The following is a 22,957-nucleotide window of genomic DNA, read 5'->3' as shown; positions in this document are numbered from 1 at the left end:
TGTTGAAGAAATACAAGCAGTATTGCATGATATGCTTCAGATGGTTAAAACACCAACTATATTAATTTTGATCATGGTACAATCTTCTACAATATTCTTCGTCATTACATCAAGTAGTGTTTTTGACATTCTGGGTCCAATTGAACGCGATCATCAATTTTCCTGAACCAAACAGTAGATGATGTGCTGTTGCTCATATTTTTGAGCTGAAAATCCCATATTAACTTCAATTCAAATGCGCCAGCTCATGGAACGACCAAATGAGCTGAATTTTTCAGAAAGGCTTCCTCTAACCCCAAGAAATAGTCCTGTGGGGTGCCCCGTGGAATCATACAACTTTATTTTTCTCCCATACTGAGCTGGGCCAGTCTAATGGTATATCTAAGTTCATCCTATTTTCCATCCAGTCTTCGTTCATTACTACCAATGGATTTATTGGAAAATCTTTCAGTATACTGAGATGCCCGAAAAGATTGCCTTCTAAAAATGTATGAGTTCTTTTCAGCCTTAGAGCACTCTTTTCAGCTTCCTTCTGTATATATTGATGTAGCGGAAGTTTATAAAGAGCTGCTTCCAAGGCTTTTGATGGTGTACTGTGCATTGCTCCTGTTATGGCCATGCAGGCTAAGCGTTGCAACTTTCCAAGCTTTCTCTGGGCCATATGTTGTTTTGTTTTTGTCCACCAAACTAGTGAAGCATAAACTATTCTGGGTCGTTCTATAACCGTATAGATCCAATTAATCATTTTTGGTTTCAGTCCCCATTTTTTACCAAAAGTTTTTTTACTCACCCATAGAGCATTTGTGGCTTTGAGTATTACCTGCTCTAAGTGTAAGTTCCAATTGAGAGTACTATCTAGTATTACTCCTAGATATTTAACATTGGAAGAATATTGTAAAATACATCCGTTTATAGTCAAATTTTTTAAAGTAATCTTTCTTCTGCGAGTAAACGGCACCAAAACTGTTTTTGATGGGTTAATGTTCAACCCTTCATGTTGACACCACTGCCAAGTACAGTTCAATGCTGATTGCATTCTGTCAGTGATTATATTATCAAACTTTCCACGAACTATTATTACCACATCATCTGCAAACCCAATAACTTCGAAGCCTTTTTCTACTAGTTTAATGAGGAGATCATCAACAACAAGCGACCACAACAAAGGGGATAATACACCTCCTTGAGGACATCCCTTAGTGGTTTTTATTGTTATTGAAGATTCTCCCAATTCAGCAGATACTTCTCTATCATTCAACATTTTCATAATCCATATTTTGATACAACGATCGAATTGCCTTTTCACCATACAATTTTCAATAGATTTATAAGACGCATTATCAAACGCACCTTCAACATCCAGAAATGCCATAAGAGCTATTTCTTTCCTGTGAAGCGTGGATTCTATTTTTGTAACCAGTTCATTAAGAGCTGTGACTGTAGACTTATTGGGTTGATAAGCAAATTGATATTTACTGATAGGATTTGTTTGTAAGTATTTTGACTTTATGTATTCGTCTATTATCTTTTCCATGATTTTAAGAATTGTAGATGTTAGACTAATTGGTCTAAACGATTTTGGATTTGTTTTGTCTTTTTTTCCTGCTTTAGGAATAAAGACGACCCGAACTTGAGTCCATATTTTTGGTATATGGCCAAGACATAGGCTAGTTTTAAAGATATTTGTGAGAGAGTCAAGCAGTAATTGTCCACCCTTCTGTAGAAGTGCAGGGAAAACACCATCTCTTCCTGGAGACTTGAAAGGTTCGAAAGAATTCACTGCCCACTCAACTTTAGATCGAGTAAAGATAGTATCCGGTAGATCTAAGTTGTTGCCGGTAGTCCTATTAGGCCTAGAGGTTTCTCCAACTTTATCACATTCTGTATCATCACTCATTACTAAACTTGATCCTGGAAAATGACTTTTCATCATTATTTCAAGTGTTTCTTTTGTATCAACGGTAAAACTCCCGTTTATTTTTTTCAAATTTCCCAGCCCATTTGAATGGTCTTTGGAAAGAACCTTCTGTAATTTTGCTACATCCGGAGTTTTTTCTATGTTTTCACAATAAAACTTCCAGGTTTTTCTACGGGATTTTCTTATTTCTTTGTTGTAAGTTGTAAGAGCCTTTTTGTATTGGTCCCATTGCCCAGAAACTTTTGCGCGGTTGAAAAGCTGCCGAGATATTTTCTTTAGGTTTTCTAAAGATTTATTCCACCAAGGAACATCTCTATTAGAGAATTCTTCTTTTATTGGACAACTAGTATCATACGCCCGAATATTTTTTCCAGTTATATTTTCTGCAATAACACATCCTTGAAATATGCATGCCTTTATAAAAAAGTAGAAAAGTTTGAAAATCTTTAAAAAATTGACGAATTTTCTTAATTTTGAGCCTATTTAGTAATTATTTCGAATATGAAAAAATACTTTGGATCACGCAAGCATGATCGAACATAATCCTAATTTGTTAGTATGAATGTATTTTGTACCATAATTGAACTAAATATGGACAAATTACTATTTTCGTTAAGCACCCCCTGTCCCTCAGATTCGGACAGCTTGATTTGTTATATGATATCTTTGTAATTATTGCGTCAGTGTCTCAAAATACTTTCATTTTTCATGGGTTCCGTCCATCATGGTATCAAACATGCAATAAAATTAAAAAGAATGAACATTCAGAACAACATCGTAAAATGTGCTATTTTTCATCATATATGGAAGAGGTTTTTGATAGGCATCTTGCAAACTAAGAAAAACTCAAATTATTCTTGTAAATGTTGCAAATGCATTGAATTGGTAATTATAAACTATTCCTATAGTGTTCACATTCAATGATGTTCGAATTTGCAGAATTCGAGGCATTTCCAGATCGTGTCCGGTATTGGGTACCACCTTTCAAGATCGATCAATTCGGTACTAAAATACATCATCAAAATGCATTGTCAAAATTCATATTTATATTTTCAAATCTATTTTTGTACACTATAAAAATGATAATATACATCATAAATGGGTAACACGAAGCAATAAAATCAATAGTTTTCGAATTATGAATTTAGTGGCTTAAGTGTCCGGTACTGGGGGATCTCCCCCTATATGGGTTTTTTGTTTTCTCCGTGTAGGGTTGTTCTAATCTGACTTTTGGGAAGGGACACGGAAAGCAAAATACACCCAAAATTCGAGTTTAAACCAAGAAGTGTGAAAAAATACCAAAAACCGGAAGGGGAAGGGACACGGAAAGCAAAATACACCCAAAATTCGAGTTTAAACCAAGAAGTGTGAAAAAATACCAAAAACCGGAAAAAAAATTGTGGGCTTCAACGAACGACAAACATTTAAAAGTTGGGTAAACATGTGTTTCTGGCCAAATCTTAAGCCCTTGGTACTAAATATGCTAAAGAGCTTCAGGACCCTATTCTCGATAATTTGAAGTAAACTAATTAGACAAAATGGATTCGCTTACTCATTCACTTCTGTGATAATTGTGACTATCACGTGTTCAGCAAAAAAAAATGTATTTTTCTTTAAAAGTGCCCATTTTGCGATGTACGGACAGTTAGTAGAAACATAATTACATATCTTGAGACAAAGTTTCATGAAAATAAAAAAATATATGTATATTTTTTCAAATCGACTTCAAATTTTGAATATTTTATTTTCAGTGTGGGTTAAAATGATTTTATTTTTCAAAATTTTAATATAATAAAAATACATAGATAATTGTCTACAAGTCATCCATACAACACTTTTTGGTAGAAGTTGCCACTTTTCAATTATATGTATTTGAGAAAAAACCGGTAAAAAAGTTTGGCCTTCCAAAAAATAGTCCAGATAAATTTTGGATAAACTAAGTTTGCAAAGTGGTTTACTTAGTCAAGGTCTACACATCCAGAAAGTTTCATTGCAATCTGAGAGGGTGTTTCAAACAACTGTTGGAGTTGGCGCGAAATGCGTCTATTTCAGAATTGTTGATTGGTGAAATTCGAGAAAAATCCTGGAAGAGTTTTTTGGCAAAATTTTTCATGGAGCTTTTGATGGATTTTAGTCCTTAAGTGGCATATATTTAAAAAAAATTATATTCTGCAAAACTCAATAACACTGTTTTTTTTTCTTTGCAAAAAAAAACTAAAAAATAATATAGTTAATTACTTATTTTTTTTTTTGCATTTCAGTTTTAGCTGTTAAAAAGTTATTTCGTTCTTCTAGATAGGAATGATTCTGGTAGAATTAGTGTACAAAATAGATGAACGTTGATTTTCTTATTTTGGTATATTGTTCTACAAATTACATTAAGCACCAAAATACCGCCAATTACTTATTTTGGGTTGCTGGATTCATAACTGTTTCAAAAGTAGAAGCATTAGCTTTAGAATGCTAATGTCGCGACTGTTCGTGTGACCAACATTTAGTTTGCCACTCTTCTGAAGCTTGTGTACCAGGTCTATAAGTGTCAAATCAATTTTTTTAACCAAAAGAAAACATTCTCTACAGTGATTACAGCGCCACTAGCATTTTAAAACTAATATTTCTATTGTTTAAAATTATTGTAGTACGTCTAGAATTTGAAATTTTGGCTGTCATGATGCTGCTGAATTCGCTGCTAAAGCGCTTGAGTAGTGATAACTGTATTTTTATTCATAGGGTAGAAACACCGGTTTTGGCCATACGCCAATCGTAGCTACAGTAGGGTAGTGCTTCGTGAAGCCCAAGCAGGACAGTTCGGTTTTGCGTCGTCCGATAGATTTTGCTCACGGTTTCGCGCGTGTTTTCGTCGCCGGAGATTTCTTTTTTTTACGCGTATTGTTATTTTATACAATTTGATGACTCTGGAGGGATCGGTCTTGCTTTTTACTGACTATTGAGCAAAAATATTACTGCACAATCGACAAGCATTTCACGAAATACTATTTATACTATAAATAAATTATTGTTTTCTCTTTTGATTGCCGGCATTCAAAAGATTAAATTGAAAACACTTAAACAACAAATGTTTATGGTCTATCGCCAGCTTTCTAGGCGAATCCTGACTATATACCTTCCCCAACCTCCAACTCCGTAGCACTTATGAGGGTGTCGCTGAGTCGGTCATTAAGTAAGTGCTACATCAACATTTCCTTCCCCTATCCCAAGTTACGGTAAAGATGGGCGTGGCCGGGAATAGTGATATTCATGCTTTTAGTATTCTTGTTTATGATTTGAACAAGGTATACTCCCCTGCCTTGTTCCTGAAAGTAGTCAGGATGAGATTATTAAAAAGAAACATGAATGTTGCTAGTATCCAATCTAAGAAGTATACCGTAAAAACGCTAACGCTAACTCTAACGCTAACTCTAACGCTAACGCTACGCCAATCGTAGCTACAGTGGATTATACACCGCTTTATACATCCAATCAGCATGAAACCTTATGTGTTTTACATTCGCATGATAGAGTTACATTAATTTAATCGTCCGAATAGATTCAAAACATTAAAAAAATCATTTTCTTTACAATTTAACTTCAATACACCTAATCTGGCCAGGGTACTCCTAATTTGATCAATCTATCATAAGAAATCAATGTGATTGGCCAACTATTACCATCGACCATAAGAAATCAATGCGATTAGGAACCGAAGCCAAATCTTTGGCTGAAACTTGTTTTGGTGGCCTATATTGACTAACGAAAAAATGGTTTTTGCTCAGTTCCGATAATTTCCATACATAATATGGAATGGCAGCTTCCCATACAATTTCAAAAACATTTATTGAGAGAAGTTGTTTTACCGCTTTTCGAAGTTTAAACTCTTAGTCCTCCGCGGTATTCGTTGAAATTATCAAATACACTGGAGTGATATAAAGATCAATAAAACCAGTTGGGCGCATCTCATTCCACTGACGCAAATATAGTTGCCCAAAGTTATTTATAAGCTTATTCTAAGATTCACATTTCCTCAAACTTTTATGGCTCTTTCTGCCAGAAACCCACTTCTAAAAGTCATTTCACCTAACGGTTGTTCGTCACTCGGCGACCTGAGGTGACAGAGAATCCATTTCACACAAGTTTTATGCTAATGAAGCATAGAAATCGATTTCGCACCATTCCTTCACCTTCCCGTCAGCGCGTCGTTTTCAGCAGCTGCGGAATCCAAAAACGCGACGGGAAAATTTAATCGGGCATAATTGGCGCTTTCCCACCCACAAAGTCACGTTCCCATCGGCGCGGTGCAATGCGAATGGTGTCTCTAGCCCTAAGGTAATAGCGGTAGGCGCCAAATAAACGACCAAGGTTGCATTCGAAATTCCCTTAATTCAATCCCTGCACCAGTTGCACAGTGGGTTGAAGGCGGCCAAAACCTCGAAAATCGAAGTAGTTTTCTCCGAACGGTTGTATATTTCTTGGCTTCCTTAATACTTTTTTCATTTAAATCCTAAGCTTGAAGCTAATCCATTGATTTTTGAACTCAATGCAATTATTTGAGTAGATTACGGACATGATGTATTGTGGGTCATGATTGTTACAGAGAGCAATAAGTGAGAGATACTCTCTTTTTCTCAGAATTCAAACCCTGTGCCAGATGTTTTAGTAAAGCAAAAATACATCAATATTTAACATTTACAAAAAAAAAGATTGAAGTTTAGGCCATCATTTTTTCTATACCGAACCACTGTGCACTGGGTAGTTCCCGTAACCACACACCGACTGCATCGGAGTGCCTTTGTTATGTGGGTTTGGTCACTTCGGTGCAATTGAGGAAACAATGTCCAAGATCCCCAGCGATAACGCAACTCACCTGTCACAGAGGTGGGTAACCTGTGGGAGCGTGATGGGCACACGACAGGTCCAGTAGAACTGAACTGACTGAAGGTGCTAAAGGTGCATACGTTCCGAAGAACGACCGACCAGAACCGGCCGGGCAGTTGTCTAGTTATGTTTTCCCCGAGGAGCATGACAGTGACGGATTGGATTGTGACCGGATTGAGTTTCGCTGCTATAAACAGTGTTGGAAATTCTTTCCAAATAGTGTTGAGCTGTGTGACCATTGCATTGACGTAGCTAGGGTTTTCTGGAGTCGAGATGTACCGTTCTGATTCAAACTCCGAAAAGCTTTAAATTGTCGTCCGAAACATTTCAGTTCTGAAACTCGTCAAACAAAATTCTAAATCTGCGAAACATTGCCGACCATGGACTGATACAGATGTGCAGTGCTGGGAATGGTAATAGTAGTAGGCTTGAATTTTCGCGAAAATCACGTGGCTCTTCCAGTACAGTAGTTTAAAAACGTGAATCTCATCAAGTAGCCTCTGTTGGGTGCACGAATTTTCTAAATCATTAGTGTCATTGACGGCTCTAAATGCGGGAAATGCAGCGGGAAATAGAACAAATTTCTACAGTAGTTTTGGGTTGCCCTTAGCAACGGGTGTTTTACGATTTTCTAGGCATTTTGCCTACAGCAGCGATGGGCGTGAGTTTCACTGGCTTCGCTGACTGTGATTGGCTTTGTTTGGCTACTGTAGAGTGAATTTCAGATTTTTTCCCAACCCTGCAGATGTAATGTTTTTCTTGGCTTGCTTTGATCATCTTCGAAATCAATTGAGAACGAATTCTGCAATGCCTACTACCGTCATTAACTTTTGCAGGGAACCTTCCAGTAATTTTACGCAAATTCCAACTACAATTTCTCCAGACTTCAAAAGATCTCTCTAAATTGTCCACAGATTTTTATTGAAACCGCTTTGAGAAAAATTTTGCTGGTACAGTCGACTCTTCAAATCTCAATATTCGACATCTCAATATCTTGTCCTACGTCAATAATTTCATTGGTCCCTTTATACTATTTAGAATTTCTGTCTACATATTTCAACTACATGTGTCGAACAACATATCCTTAATATATGCATTGCAATGTTGAAAAATTACAAATGTTTGAAACCCATCAATTGTCCAGATTTTCTCCTTTGTATAACAAATGTGGTAAATTTGATCTGTGTTTTCATTTCATAGAAATCTATCTTTGAATTGCATCTGCTATATATATAGGCGGCTAACAAGCGGAGTCATTGAATACGGCTAATTTAATGAAGCATTTGCAAATATTGTGCATGTAAGTATGTTTAACCCAACCGACTACATCACCATGTTTGCTTGTTCATTCGCTACAGTTTAACAAATAAGTGCGGTGTAACATGTGAGTAAATATTGAAGTTTACTTCATTACGAACAAGAGTGTTTATCCACATAAATGCAAATGGCAACAGTAGGTTTGTTCAGTAGACTAAAACAACAGTGTGCCTCACTTTTTTTGCAACTGGGTTTCAGTATGTTGACTGCGGGCGTTTATATATATTTTGATTATTTCTGAAAGTTCAATCCATACCATTGTTTACTACTTTGAAGTCATTCACGCCATATCCGATAGATTTAAAGCTTTTTAATTAGGGAAGATAGCGCCTATGCAAATGTCGTCGCTCGGTACAAATTACGCTGACTCTCATATTGAATACATTCGTCAAGAGGTGTGTTTCCCGCCATTAATGCTCACTCTTTAGAAATTTATTTGTCATAACTGACCAAATTGGTTGCAGATTTTAAGAATAATTTAAATTATAGCTAGCAGGCGATGCGTTTCGGTTGAAGACACAAGATTCATCGTCTCATGCTAGTCACATGTTCATTATGGTTCAAAGAGATGGACACACAATCGTGCCTTTTTATTATGAAGCAAACGTTACGGTTAGGAAAAAGATGAAGAAAGAGTTAAATAATAACCTTTGGATCGAGGAGTAGCTTGAAAATTTTCTGAAAAATAAAACAGAACAGATGGCACTGACCGGTGAGATGGTCATAAAAAGCACTGCCAAGCTTTGTTCAAATGTGAATAAATTAATAATCAGAAATATGACGGTGGACGAACGAAGCGCTCAGCACATTTGGGCTGTTTGATGTTTCTCGCTGAAACTGCTGAAGGCTCACGGAGCGTAAAATTAGATTCAAATATTCATTTGTTACTTAGCATTCTCACAGTCACCTTGTAGTTGGGAAAGAATGAACTGAAGGATTAGGACAGACCCCAAGTGAGCGTTCAACTATTTTCTACCACTCCCTCACTGGGAGTAAGCAACCTCAGGAAAGAACATACACTCCCGTGCATAAGTTTGGGTTCACCCCCTAAAAAACATGCAAAAGTGTTCAGTCCATATCTCTGTGATTACACGTCCAATTCAAACTCTTTAAGCCGCATTCGAAAGGCAAAGAGTTATTCTTACTTCGTATGTATTTTTCCAAAAACATTCTTTGAACTTTGTATACTAAATATGTATTTAAAGTTGTGACATTTTTCAAAAAACACACTGAAAAAACATTACTAATTGCCTCAGCATTGGATCGATCAAAATTTTAAAACAAGGTGTCTTTAGAATCGTAATCTTATATTCTTTGAAGAGCACTCATGAATTTTTTGCGGAAAAATCTGAAAAGTATTCAAAATAAATAAACCAGTCAGTAAAGTCATCGTGCAAAAGTTTGGGTTCACCCCTCAGTATGGTGTATCGTGCAAAAGTTTGGGTTTACCTGAACTTACTTAAATCTGTGAAATCTCAAACCAATCATGTACGCGCCATTATTTGCGCTCAAAAAAGCTTTAAACTATTAAAATCGGTTGAAAAATGGCAGAGATATTGACAAAAATGATGTGCGTGTGGCTCAGGTGAACCCAAACTTTTGCACGATTTGCATCATACTGAGGGGTGAACCCAAACTTTTGCACGATGACTTGACTGACTGTTTCATTGATTTTGAATACTTTCCAGATTTTTCCGCCAAAATTTCGTGGGGTCTCTTAAAAGAATATAAGATTACGATTCTAATGACATTTTGATTTAAAATTTTGGTCGACCCAATGCTGAGGAAATTAGATATGATTTTTCAGTGTGTTTTTTGAAAAATGTCACAACTTCAAGTAAAAATTTAGTATACAAAATTGAAAAAATGTTTTTGGAAAAATACATACGAAGTAAGAAAAGTAAGAATAACTCTTTGCCTTTCGAATGCGGCTTAAAAAGTTTCAATTGGACGTGTAATCACAGAGATATGGACAAAATACTTTTGCATGTTTTTGAGGGGGTGAACCCAAACTTTTGCACGGGAGTGTACATCTTCGAATTAATTTGAAAATTTCTCCATACTTTATTCCTTTTGGGATTTCTCGAGGGGATTTTTTTTATTACCATCATATTTTATGTTCAATTTACTTCGTGTTCTATGATTTGAAATATTTAGAAAGAAGTATTAGGCACCCAAAATATCATTTGAAAGTTCAAGATTCCCGTATCGCAATTTGATGAATAAATGATCGGATCGGTTTAGGGCAGACAAACTTTACTTTTGTAGGGGGATTAGGGGCATAATGAACATACGGGACGAAATGGACACCCCTTCAATATCTGAGAATATGCATACTTCATCAAAAGTTCATACACTGCATTAAATCTGTAATGCTTTTGAAATGTTTGAAGGTATAAAAGTTTATATTTTGCTTCAATTGTCCTTCAAAATTTGACTTAAATTTTTTCTCAGTTTTTAATAGAATCTCATTTTTGAGAAAAGTAACGAACCCAGAAAGGTTCTTTTTAGATGTTATGATTGAGGGAGAGCCCTTTTACATTTTGGTAGGATTGACAGTCATTAAATATATTGGAATCACTAAATTTCATGCAAGTGTTCATTTCGCCCCGATACTTTTTTACCAGCCTTGTTTTTGACAAAATTTTCTATCTCGCTTTTCTGACATATGATATGATTTCTATCATCATGCATGAAAATACTAACATCAAACTTGAAAACTAGCTGTGGGTAAATTAAAAACATTTCACCTTTATGGTCTAAAAACGAACATTTGCTTAACGTGTCCATTATGCCCCTAATTCCCCTACAACCTGTGGGCCAAAGGTTAGAAACCATATTTTACGACAAGCTAATTTTTGTAATATTCGGATAATTGTACCATTTGCCAAAAAATGATCGAAAATCAGTCCATGAAAGAAATTTCTTATGGAGACATTGTTTCAAAAACAATTTTTGACGAAAATTCTGCTAAAGCTTCTGTAGAAAATAAAATTATCTAACAACATTTGCTCAAGCATGACAGAAGTTTAGTTTTGTTTATCAAATGGTGGAGAAAGTCACATGAAAGATGCGAACGGGTGCACGACTTTAGGCATACGAACGATAGGCATGAGTACGATAAGCATAAATGCGATAGGCGTAACAAACGTTAGGCATAATGTACGATTGGCATAACAGACATTAGGCATAATACACCGAAATAATGAAGATTTGGGCTACACTATGTTACATAATAAAGAACTTTTCTGAAAAAATCGTTTTCGTCTGCTAGAAATATACTAAATATTCATTTCTTAAAAACCGTTGCACAATATTGCTTTATTTTCCCATTTATTTTATTTCTCATCAAAGTAATGTTTTGAAAAGCGAATAATCGTACAAGAGAAAAAAATCCGTATCTTGAAATATTTACGTGAGTTATGGCTACGCGTTGGTCCCCTAAGAAATTCCGGAATTTCTCTGAATCCAGATGAATGATCAAATTCGACACAGATTCTAAAAAAAAGTTTTTTGTCTTTTGAAAACTTGTGAGAAAATTATGCAAAACTTGCTAAAATCAAAATAGTTATTGATATTTCAATAATTTGTTGTTGGAAAATGATGCCTCTATAACATGGGATACCTTAACCCGTTAACGCCCAAGGTATCCCACAATTGTGCTCATATCCCGAAATTGTTATCAATAGTGACGTTCCCTTAAAATAAACACAGCAAAAAAAATAAAGTCTATGGTGAGGATCGAAAAAAAAAATCTTAAAAGTGTGTTATCGATATCCGATCAGAACAATGAATGAAATTATCGCGAAAAAAGGGACGAAAACAGGCATTTTTCAAGCTTCCCGACAATTAGTTGCCGCCTTTATCAGCGAGAAACAGATTTCGTGAGCTGCTATAATTGTTGATCATTATTCTAACGAAAAGCCAAGATCCATCCGATCATATCATATGGAAGCCAACTTCTCGTTACTGGTGATAATATAAATTCGGTGCTGCAGATCTCGTGAGAGCACACTCTCGCAGTGCTAGACGGGATTGATATTATCAAACGTCTCTTTCCTCCGGAAAATCGGCTTGAACGATAGGCTTGTAACACGATAAATTATTGGGTGTAACAAGTTTTAATAGTAATAACTTTATTCAATCAAAAACATACAATCTTAACCGTTCTGCGGTTTATCTAACACTAAATTCGTTCGTTTGCCTGCTCATGATGAATCGTCTTTCTCATTTATCTCATATGTCCGTGGATCTCTCGGACGATCGACTTCAGAAGAGTTGGAATATCGAGGATGGTCAGTTTTAAATCTGTTCATCACGACCGCTAGTTGGTCCTTTGAATAACAGTAAGCGTTGAAAAAAAAATTTTCCGTTGGAAAGTTCAACTCTTAAGCTTACATAACTAAGGGAGATAACTTAATCTTACAACAAAAGGTACAGAAAAAGTTAAAAGTTCAACTTTAACAATGCATATCTCCGTCGTTTTCTGAGCGATTTTCAAAATTTTTGCAGCATTGGTATAAGAAACTATCCAATTCCAATATCCATTTAAAATTTATTTGAAAATATGGTACACCCTAAGTATTATAACGAAAGATTATTTCTTAGTATAATCTGAGAGGATTTGTGGCACAAATTATGCAATGTAACAATATTTCTTGGATTTCTTGGTTCCGGAACCACAATTTACATGTTTGGCTTGAAATAGAAATTTTTTATTACACTCAAAATTTGTTTTACCCAAGAAACCTTGGAAACTCCTATTTTTAAATCTTTTTTTTCCTAAAAATCGAAACTTGACCCGGTGACATTTAGTTTTTTTTCTACATGAATTTGATTGTAGAAGCCCAGCCAACATTTTTAAGCAGAAATAGTATTTATTGATTACCCCTAAAAATATCTATGAGTTAAAAAACTACGAAAAAAAAAATTTTTTTTATCAATGTTTGCCTATAAAAGCAAGTTTTAAAGCAATAACTAATGGATTTCTCAAATAAAACATGGTTGCTGAAGTATTTTGAATATATTTGTGCAATGATTTTTTGATAACACTCTAAATTGATTTCAAAAAAATGACGAAAATCCCATATTTTTATGCTGTTTGACAATAAATCAAAATTTAATGCGATGACATCTTGTTTGGTGAATTTATTTGGCCAGGAAATAAAATTTTTAGAGTGTTTTGAAAATTGGTTTAAGTTAAAAACTAAAACAAGCAATTTTTGACCTTTTTGATTGCTAATCAAAAATTAAAAACATTTTTTTCGACTTCCACGCTGCCCGACATTTTTTTTCATTTCTTGCCAAATAATGAAATTGTATTTGTATTTTTGTCGTGGATTGAGTTTTAGTTTATTACTGGCCATAATTGTCAAACTAGAACGAGTTATACATCATTGGGATCTGTTTATTTTTTCTGTTGATGTCATCCAATTGAATAAATAAAACAAAGACTAGTAATTTTTATATCAATCAGCATATAAAAGTCCATTGAAAATTTATAGTTTGAAAAAGAATGTTTTCATTATACCTGAATTTATTTTACTAGAATAACGAAAAAAACTATTCTCGTAACTGTTTGTTTTTAAACCAAAATTGAATGATGACTCCTGAATTCGTTAATTTCTATCCAAACATCTTAAGCAAACAAACTAACGTCAAAAAACAACATGTCATCGCTCTGAGTTTTGATTTAAAGTGAATAAAGGTTAAATAATAGGATGTCTCATATTTTTAGCAAAATAAATTTTGAGTGTTATCTTAAATTTAAATTTTACTCCAAACATGTTAACTAAACTTTCATTAGCAAATATATGTATTCAAAAAAAAAATGCAATCGCTTTGAATTTCGATTTAAAGTGAATAAAGGTTAAATAATAGGATGTTTCCTAGTTTTTTTTAAGTAGAATAAATTTTGTGTCTTATATAAAATTTAATTCTTGCTCAAACATGTTCACTTGACATCTAGAAGCAAATCATTGTCAAAAAAACAACACATCATTGCTTCACATTTTGATTTACAGACTAACAGGCCAAACCTTAAGTTTATAGTAGCTCTTTAGGTAAAAAAATAAGTGTTAACAAAAAGCTTCATTTCTGCTCTAACGGTTTGCCTAGACTTCAACAATCGATGAATTGTCGAAAAAAATAGATGTAATTATCATACATTTTGATTTATAGGCAAACAGTTTAAAACAAAAAAGATTTTAAGTAGTTTTTAGGTAAAAAGAAATTTTGCGTGTTTTCCAAAATGTCTATTTCGGCTTAAGCATATTTTCTAGACTTCTAGTATGAAATTCGTGTCGAAAAAAATTGAATGTCATCGCTTCAAGTTTGGATTTGATAGCAAATAAATTAAAACAATAAGGGTTTTCTCATATTTTTAGCAAAATAAATTTTGAGTGTTATCTAAAATTTAAATTTTACTCCAAACATGTTAACTAAACTTTCATTAGCAAATATATGTATTCAAAAAAATACATATGCAATCGCTTTGAATTTCGATTTATAAGCCAATAAGTTCAAAACATGGGCTTCTTGTAGTTTTTTAAGAAAAATAAATTTTAGGTGTATTTAAAAATTAATTTTATTGCTCAAATACAATCACTGTTTTTGTACAATCAAATTTATTACTAAGAACTACATGTCATTGCTCTGCAACTCAATCATTTTTTTTTTTATTCAAGGCACTCTGTGCTCGTGGCCACTACTGTGCCGGACTCAGTTGATCTTGTAGCTTCTTGACCGATACAGATCTATTTTCAACTTATCTATATTTACATCTAGTTTCACTCTCTCCTACTCTTTTACTCTCACACCGAGCAGGTAGGAGAGAGCTCTGCTGTTAGTGAGGCTAGCTGCCTGCGAAGAGGGTCAGTTTGTCTCAGTCACCATCTGATACTGACGAAGGATGGATGTGCTCCCCAAAGCACGGTCCTCCGAGAGGCGTCTTCTGGTGGCTGGACGGGTTTTTTTTGTCGAGGTTTGGGAATCGAACCCATGACCTTCCACTTATGAAGCGAAAGCGTAACCTCAAGGCTACAGAATTCAAAGCAATGACATGTGATTTTATTGACATCAATTTTACTGAAGTAGGGGGGCTTCAGTCAAATTGATGTCAATAAAATCACATGTCATTGCTTTGAATTTTGGTTTTATGCAAACAGTTTCAAATAGAGAGTTATTTGCGCAAATCATTGTCCTCAATTGAGGACGCTGGGCGTTAACGGGTTGAGAAATAACTGGAAGATTAACGTTAAGAATCCCTAAAGTAGTGTTTGAAGGCATTCTTTATATATTCCTTGAAAATGCCTGGTCAAGTTTTCGAAGAAGTGTTTTCAACTCCTAATACGAAAAATACAGGACATTGTTTTAAGCAAGTGAAGTCAATTAGCAAAGAAAGATCCAGTTTAGAACTGTGTTAGTGCTCATAAGAATGGTTCAGTGACAAAATGTCGAGTTTTAAAGACGTTAAAAGCTCAAGATGTCGAATGGACAAATCGTCTAGAAACGTCGAAAGGAAAGTATTGGAAAGTAATGACAGAATAATTCTCTCCCGAAAGAATAAATGAGTCGAAATTTTGGTTTCCAACTTTTTGTGTCCCTAAACCCATAAGCAGGGATTGAAATTTAAGAGAATTGAGAGTATCTCTCACTTATCACTCTCTGTAACAATCATGCTCCACAGCACATCATGTGAGTCTGGTTATCATCTTCTGCTACAGCTCTAAGAACGGATTCTGCAATACCTGCCCATAAGAACACTGAGCTCAAGAACAGGCTCTAATCTTATTGGAATTAAAGACAGTAAACAGAGAAAGATTTGCAAAAAATCCCTTCCAAACGTTTTTGCATAGATCGAGTCCTGCTGATTATAAACTGTCGAAATACGGACGATAACCTACTTAACGAACGGTTTTTAACAGGGTAGACAATTATCAGAATCGTTATAAAAAAAAGACATCGTCATCCAGTATAATATTGTGCATTCGGCGTCGGAATTCTACCGAAGTGCTACGCCGACAAAGGCAATCCGTATGCGTCGGCGAAGCATGAAATTAGAATGCCGACGCCGAACTTCGCCGAAGTTTTGACTGCCGAACTTCTAATTGTCACTCGAATTGTCAATACCGCTGGCAGGTCGTCGTCTCGTCATCGACGAAAGAATGCACAACTAACTTCAATCCAAAATCGTCAACGAGATTCACTCCGATTGCTACCCTTACTCACAAGGCGTTTAATATTTATAATAATTGCTTGTATTGGGAAATGAACCAACTCTCCTCATGATTCTACAATAGCTCTGTTGGTAAGCGTGTGGAGTTGACGATTCAGAGATTGTTAGTTTAATTCCAGACGTGTTTTGTTGTTTTGTTTTTGTTTTATTTTGTTTTCAAAAAAATGCTCTTAATATGTCGAAGAAACGATTCATATTTTTAGTCGGCTTAGTGCTCCCAAACGTAGAGTCGCCTATAACGAAGGAATCGTATTTGTTTGTCATGATGCCGAGCCTATGTGATCGGATGTCTGCGGCATATCGTCATCCTACGCTGGTTGAGTGACAATAACAATGCTTCTTTAAGTTTCGACGCCGACTTTTTCCATTTGACGGTGACAATTGTCTACTCTGGTTTTTTAATTCGGTAATAGGTTTAATTTGAATGTTCCAGTAATACTGATAGAAATCAATCAGAAAATAGCGTTTTAAAATCGAGAAAGACTGCTTAATCAAAATCCTGAAAAACAGGCCCAATTTCACTAGCCTCGCAGATTGGTTGTTGCTGAAAAGATAAATAAAAGGTCCAAGTATTATGTGTCGTGTAGAACCGACGCCAAACAATTAATGTTTAAAACGTCGTAGAAGATTCCGTTGAAGTGTCTCGGGTTTTAACAACCCTCCTCCAAATTTTATGAGAGCATTGTTGGTAAAAATTAAACCAGGGACATACGAGGCCACACTCAACCCTCCTCTCAAACAAATTCGCGGAGTTTCCCCCACATTGGTATCGGTATTTGCTATGCACTTAAGTTGATTGAAACCGTGCCTACTCGAGAGCACCTGCCACAGTCCACTCCAAATGCAATTCGATGCGTTTCGTATGGGGGAAAATATTTGCACTTCCGGTATCAACAGTATTGGACAAGACATCTACAAGTTTTTCAATTTTCCATACAAAAAAATCAACTTTGGTAAGCTAGACCTCAGATTTAACTGGAGTTTAAATATATTTTCTTGAGTAATTTTCCATTCACTAGTTCAAAATCTCCAAATAAGAAAGACCTTTACAGAAATGTCGTCAGTAAATTTGTTCGTTTCATCAAAATGTACAAGATAGTCGAAGTTATTATCAAATTTACCATATATTTTGTAAGGTTATGGGAATTATGAACACATAAAAAAAAACATTTTAGTGTATTGCATTTGAACTCGTGAAAGAAAATAAGTGAAATTCACATGTTAAAGTTCAAGTTTTGTCTGAAGTTTTGTTAAAATTTTGTTCATTGGTCCATGAATAAGTTGAAACTGACCCCTTTAAAGTTTTCCATTCTGCATAAAATCGAAAAAGTGGCAAATGTATTGCCCAACACTGTAGCTACAAGTTGACAGCAAGCAAACAAAGGAATGTGTTCTCATATATTTAGCCTTGGACACTTACCACCAACGGACGAGATCCTTAGCCTCGCCGATTAGCTTGGAGCGGAATGGAGGCCCTTCGAGGGCGCATCGGTTTCGTCCCGGCGACGTTGGCATCTAATCCGTTCCGTTCCGTTTCCGTCCTAGGCAATCACCCAATGGCAATGAGGCGATGTCATCCCTGGTGCAACTCTTCACTGCTACTGCTGTTACTGCAGTCGATGATGATGATTATGATGTTGATGAAGATGTTGATAACACACCCGTCGTCAGTCTAGGTTGCAGTTGCAGGCTGGCAGTTGTTGGTGAAGATCGCTGAAGAATCTGAAGAAGAAAGAGAGGTAACGAGATGGCCATTAGTGTCATATCATCAGGTACATAATAATGCTAACTACTGGGAGAGAGCGCCACCCGAACAGTGGTGCCACCCATAGGACAAAAATCGAACAGTAAGATGTCTTGTGCTTCACTTCCATATCGTTTCATGGGTCAATTGAATAGAAATATTAGTAGTAGAACGCTAATGGCGCTGTTGTAACAAAACTGAATGAATTTATTATCACCTTAAATTGAGGATTTTCATTGCCAAAGTTGCCAGTGATTTATGACCGCTTCGTAGAGCAAATGGAACCATCGTGACCCGTGGGCTGATTTTTATGCGATGGACACGTGTACCCTTGGGGAGGGTGCGCACCTCTTCCTTGGTCATGCGCCGCGTAGATTTCATAATGCAATGTAGGTAATAATGAAAAATGAAGGAGAAACTGCCGAGTGCGACAAACGACGCGGAAAACTGAGCTCAGGATTATCTCATTATGAGCGACAAGCTGATTAATGGTGGTTTATTAGCGGCCGACTTTATTAGCATGGTTATGACGGAGGTGATTGACGACTCTGTCTGCGTTTGGAAAAAGGTGCGAAATGCGAGCAAAGGTTGAAGCGTTATGAAATGCAGAAAAGGAACTCAAAGTATCGGTGTAATTGATTGTTCATTGTTTTGGTCATTCCTCATTAGTGCCTTTATTAGTAAGTAGATGAAAAACCGAATTTAGTTCTACACACTACGAAAAAATCATGTGATTTACGTCTTTTAGGATGCACATAAAAGAAGCGAGCCGAATGACATAAATTTGTGTCGAATTTAAAACACGTTTGTGTATGATTCGGGAAATGTCGATCACAGTTGTATCGTTTTCGTGTCCTTTAGCATGTAAAATTACATTTTTTGTTCAATAAATCTTCATGGACACATCTTTGTGTCGTTCCATCAATTACATCATGTGTCATTCAGTCATAACCAGAATTACGTCCACAGTAATTTTCATTATTTTTAAGAGTGTATACCATTTAATTCCACAAGAGTATGTATCCTTTGGCAGATACGCTTATCGCGACCTTAACTGTAAGGTCAGCTTCAGTGTCTAGATTCGACTTGTGTAGTACACGACACTGAAGACAGTTGAGGTCAAAATACGCGTATCTGTCAAAGGATACAAACTCTAGTGGATGGTATAGTACACAGAAAAAATATTTAATTTTCATTGTGATGTAAACCGAAGTCTACTGTAAAAATAAATCAATTTCGTGTGGTATAACAGCATCATGTAAATTTAAACGAATATGCATTCAATTTTCAACTAAAAATAATTAAATATTACATGATCGTGTAAATTTAAAGTGAATTCAATTGAAAAATGCTGGATTGGTCGTTGAAATTTAGGTTTATTTTGATGCTCCAAATATGAGCATGAAAATAAACTTAAATTTACAACATATTTTTAGCTGTGTACTAAATTCGGTTTTTCATCTACTTATAGGTATTCCACTAAACAGCTCGAAGATTTATTATCTTCATTAGTATCATTTTAAATATTACATTCATTAATTTAACACAGAAGTTCGGTTTCGTCGTCTTTAGTGAAAAATGTATGCTTCTTCTCTTCAAGATAATTGAAAAGAAGTTCGCGATCTTTAGGAGTTATCGACAAAACGCGGTAGTCTCATCTCTTTGCGATTTGGAAGGAAACCTTGGTTCTCCTAATGGAGTTCAAGATCTCCTGCTTAAATCCTCCAAATTCAGAGCAACTGATCACGATTGGCAGTACCCTTTGCTTCCTCACTTGAATCGAAGAGCCTAGGCCAGAAGCTACTTTGATTTGCTGCTCGTAAAATTTTTCGAAAGCATCGAACTGATTTCGATACAATTTTCAACATTTGGGAACCTCATATTCCGAAGCACTAGGCATTGTACAGTTCTGCCATGTTTAATGACAATTTAAAAAAACCCACTGTTTTGTAGAATAGATTACTAATCTAAGGTTGTAGATTTTGAATGTAGGCACGTTCGTAGCCTTCCAACTCTCGTAAAGCGTCTACAAGTCACAAGACTCCACTAGGTCACAAAAAAGTACATAAGACGCCGCAGAATTTGGTCAATTCTAGTGCACTCATGTGATATTAATGAGCCGTAATGTCGACACGTATCGAGCCTCCAACCCCGGAATGGAAATCTTGCTCGCATTTGTAAGTCGCGACATGAACGCGATCGCGAAATCCTAAGCCTGCAACTTGAAATGCGTGCAAATGCCAATTTTATGCTAAAAACCAAATTGCCGGCTCAAGCACGCACGATCATCTGCTCGTCAGCTGAGATCGGTGTGCCCTCGTTATTCACCGTGTATTACACGCTCCGTACCACGCCTCGCCCCTGCACATGACCCGAGCAGGAAAATATGACAATTAACCAGAAACATCAGCATATAGTGTAAGTATAGTCAACTTTTCATAAGGTAATAAGAGGGGCCTTCCTTAGCCGAGTGTTTAGAGTTCGCGGCACAAAGCAAAAGCATGTTGAAGGTGTCTGGGTTCGATTCCCGGTCGGTGCAGGATCTTTCCGTAATGGAAATTTCCTTGAGTTCCCTGGACAAAGAGTCATCGTACCTGCCACACGATATACGAATGCGAAAATGGCAACATTCGAAAAGAAAGCTCTCAGTTAATAACTGTGGAAGAGCTCATAAGAACACTAAGCTGAGAAGCAGGCTCTGAACGTAATGCCAAGAAGAAGAAGAAGAAGAATACCTCTCCAATAGCAAATCAAAAATAAGTCTAGGTAGCATAGCTCAGTTTGGTATTCGATTGTTATAGACTTGCTTTTTTCTTCTGCTCGGGGAGAGTGCGAAAATCCGCCCAAACCCGGCCACCGAGTTGAACTCATCTGGGCCATGATTTCTCATGACTCTTTTGTGTGATAATTTCGGTGTGTTTTAAGAGCAGTTTGTACATTTCTTCAACTGTAGAGGAAGACGGGGTAAGACCGCCCAATTAAGCAATTTAATTAATATGTCATAATCAAGTATCATTTTTTTTTTCTACGAAGCATGTCTTCTCCGAGGTCTGATCGAAAATTGTCACAGGTACCGTGCGGGATCGAAATCCGAACATCTAAGAATTGAATCTTAATCCGTCCTCTTCATACAACACACACACTGTTTCTATAAATCCTTTTGATGCTTTCGACTGGTATGTTTCGCACTGGGGGATTTTTTCGGCAATGCAGTCTTAGGAGCAATTAAAACGACAAAATTTGGTTCTATGCCCGACGTTTCAATGGTCTATGCCATCTTTCTCAAGCGAAGCGATTGCGACAGTCTTAGTACAACATATGCAGGCATTTTACACACACTAAAATCAAAAATCAAAACAAACAATATCGATAGACAAATAATGAACAACACTAATACTACTGATAACGACGCCCAATAGAGAATATAAACATACATAACTTTCACTCAATATTCTGTTCAAACTTTTATATGTAAATACAAAATGACTGTTGATTATAGAGTAAGTAACGATTAGTTAGAGCAGTGACCCACCATATAACATTTTCTTGTTAGTTTTTTTTTTCGATTAAATTAATAGTAAGTATTTTCTTTAAACTGTCTTTTGTACGTTTGATTGTTTATATAATTGTTAAATTGTAGAAAATTGATGGCTTTTTGTAAAACTTTGACGATATTGAATGTGTATAACGTCCCACCTGACGAAGAACGACCTTTTTCTGTAAGTTTTTCATTTCTTGTTTGTACATCTTTGTGACCTTTTTAATGAATAAATTTGTTTTCAATCCGTTAATAGAACCCTTGAGAAAGATGGCATAGACCATTGAAACGTCGGGCATAGAACAAATTTTGTCGTTTTAATTGCTCCTAAGACTGCATTGCCGAAAAAATCCCCCAGTGGTACGTCTTCGTCCATGCGATTTCAGTGAAAATGTGTAGAGTGGGTAATTGAGCTGAAGTTACAGTAGATTTATTGTAACCATAACCGCTTTCACAAAATTACATTTTAAAAACGATTTTACATCGTAGATTAGTTCATATATCCACCGTAGTGGAACATTTTAAATTTGATATGACGAATACAAGCGATTGCGGCGAAATAGAACGAAACACTCGTAGTCTGAGTGTTTCACTTAGAATTTGGCCGCACAAAATGAGTGATATGATAGGACAAAAACTGCCATTTTGTCTCAAGTATATTTTTGAATCAAATGGTGTTTTCATAGTTCCTCTGATGACCGCGCATTTTTCTTTTATTTTTTGGATAAATAGACAATTTGGTGGACTAATGCTTTTCTCACTAAATTGTATATTATTACGCTAACACTACTTCACACAGTAGACTTTAATGGCAGTTGGCAAAGCCGGGACAGAACTTCACAGGACCTTTGCGCGATTCAGTGAATGGGAAAAATCTATTCTGAAGACACTTTTATTTGCAAACATGTCAATGTATAGTTGCTCAGACCAGTTCCATAACCGCAGATACCTTTCAAAATCATCAACATGTGAGTAAATTTATCTGCGAAACACAAATCGAAATTCCGTTTCACAATCAATAATTAATTTATAATTTGAAAATTTAGGATTTTTTGCGGTCGTTTTCCCCGACTATATGTTGGGTTTTCAACGCAATTTTGTAGAATTATCTGAATAAAGGAGGGCGGCTGTCAACTGGGAGTAAAATTGAAAAGCCGTAAATCTCCAGAACCAGTTTTAAGGCTTAACGTGAAAAAGTAAAAATTATTATACGGAAAATTACAGGTAATCAATGCGCTTGAAAGATATTGCTTGCAGTTATTTGCTAAGTGCTACTGCAGTGCGCTGTTGGCAATGGGTGCACGACGTTAGGCATAAATACGTTAGGCATAA

General features: G+C 35.8%; 1 protein-coding gene across 4 annotated transcripts in view; it reads right to left on the bottom strand.

Moving 5' to 3' along the window:
* LOC5575526 (beta-1,4-glucuronyltransferase 1) overlaps positions 1–22,957 on the bottom strand; it is a 339,501-nt gene that overhangs the window by 25,619 nt on the left and 290,925 nt on the right. For all 4 annotated transcript variants that reach the window (XM_021848017.1, XM_021848019.1, XM_021848020.1 and 1 more), the window contains one exon: positions 17,764–18,065. The gene's annotated coding sequence lies outside the window, so the exon portion shown is untranslated. The remainder of the gene's footprint in view (positions 1–17,763; positions 18,066–22,957) is intronic.

Source organism: Aedes aegypti, chromosome 2 (genome assembly GCF_002204515.2).
Source record: "Aedes aegypti strain LVP_AGWG chromosome 2, AaegL5.0 Primary Assembly, whole genome shotgun sequence".
NCBI classification, from domain to species: Eukaryota; Metazoa; Arthropoda; class Insecta; order Diptera; family Culicidae; genus Aedes; species Aedes aegypti.
Note: the sequence above shows the minus strand (reverse complement) of the source record. Positions and strands in the feature narration are given on the sequence as shown.